Here is a 1898-nt window from a genome sequence, read left to right as displayed (position 1 = left end):
AAAATACACCAAAATGCAGGAAATCGCATCTACTTTATTCAAAAATTTCTGGGGAAGGACCCCCCCCCCCACACACACACACTTGCTATTTTCATTCGGGCATCTATCGGTTTACAAATGAAGCCCTGTTACTTGGTATGACTGCTGTTATGATTCTGTATAATTCTGTTCAGTTTTATGTAAAGAGATTAATAATTTGAAGAAGTGGCCATACATTTATGTTCTATATGAGAATAGGTAAAGTGGTTTTTGATGTTGTTAATTTTCTCACAACAGTAATTTTTGGAAATTGAAATTTATAATTTTTGTTAATTGTGTCTTGAATGAATACTCCATGTTTAAAAGTATAAAACTTCTATTAACTATTAAAGAACGGGTCTTAAGTGTTTATGTTACACGTATATTTCCATTGCCTTAAAGAGACAAATTGAAGAAAATTATTTAATAAAACATGAGGGTTATGAAGGGGTCCCTGAACCCAAAAAGTTTGAGAAGCCCTGCTTTAAGTAGTGAAGACTAGGTTATAAGATTAATCAGTCTTTGAGAAAAAAAAAAGTGCTTTTAGGAAATTTTAACAATGGTATGATCTCATGATTGACACTCAGGATTAAAAGAGATTGAATGTGCTATAATCCATACTAGAAGAAACATTCCTCATTCTAACACCCATCATTAAAATACCCCCTGTTTTATAGCCTTTGGGTTTTTAGTTTAGTATACTTGTTTCCTGCTTGATTGCTTGTATTTTTAGAGGTTTTTTAGCGCTATATATTTTCGTTCTTATAAATGCTTAAGAGTTTAATCCATGATTATGTGAAATCTCTTGTAATTAGCTCAAACTCTAAAGTTTTGGTCACAGATTATAAACTTGAGTAGCTACTTATCCAACACGGCCTCCTCTGCTTTCATGGCTGCCGCAGGCCTTATTTAGTTATTGAGCTCTTTATTTTAAACCCGTATAAGCATAAAACCTTGCAAAGTCAGGACTTGGTTTGATGAGCACTTTGACACAGTGTGGGGACATTTGAACAAGCAGATTTGAAGGACTTGTATTCATGGGAGATGCAGCCAAAATCTTCCTATAAATAATTCATTAATCCTTAATAAGCGAGCCAGCTGTCCGTGCTTTTGTGACTGAAAGTAGTCACATGTCAGACCAAAGCATGCAACAATCCCGTTTTTACAACAATTAATATATTTTCCTGCAAATTGTTTAGAAAAGCAAAAAATGTACATCTTCTGAATATCTGTTTTATTTTTTCATTAGTAAGGTGCCATGATATGAAAAACAAAGGGGTGGAATGGGTGCTTTTCTTGGGTGATGTTCTGTGAAGGAGAAAAGGATGAAGTAAAAACATTGTCATGGTCAAACATTAACATTGTCTTGTGCTGGGGTGGGATTCCACATTCAAAGCCGGCTCCCTGGGTCCGCTGTGGTACGAAAAGGTCGTTGATGAGACTGGTAATGGTTCTTTGCAGGCTGAGTCAGTCTGGTGCTTCTCCCTTTGTCTCCTCATTTCTCACCCTCCTCCTTCCACTTTGAGCGCAATTCACTTAAAACTTCCAGCAGGAGCTAATAATAGACTAGTCGTGCTGTCTTGGGTAGAGTCGGGGGTATGTAAATATCCTTTCCTTACTCCTGTGGGCAACTTCCTGGTTGCTGACAAGGGTGGGAGCCAATGGGAGGAGGAGGAGAACAGAAGTGCGGTTGGCATGGCAACGAGGCCCAGCTGCCTGCATGGGTTTAATTCCAGTGTAAAATGCTAATGGTGTTTTTTTTTTTTGTGTGTGTTTTTTTCCTTTTTTCCCCATGAGCCTCTGTACTCTTTGCATTCCTGTAACTTTTCCTGTGCATGTGCAAAGACTGGCTGCTTTACAAACAAAGCATAATGCACACA

Source organism: Nematolebias whitei, chromosome 11 (genome assembly GCF_014905685.2).
Source record: "Nematolebias whitei isolate Nwh7 chromosome 11, NemWhi1, whole genome shotgun sequence".
NCBI classification, from domain to species: domain Eukaryota; kingdom Metazoa; phylum Chordata; class Actinopteri; order Cyprinodontiformes; family Rivulidae; genus Nematolebias; species Nematolebias whitei.
This window is presented reverse-complemented; position numbering follows the sequence as displayed.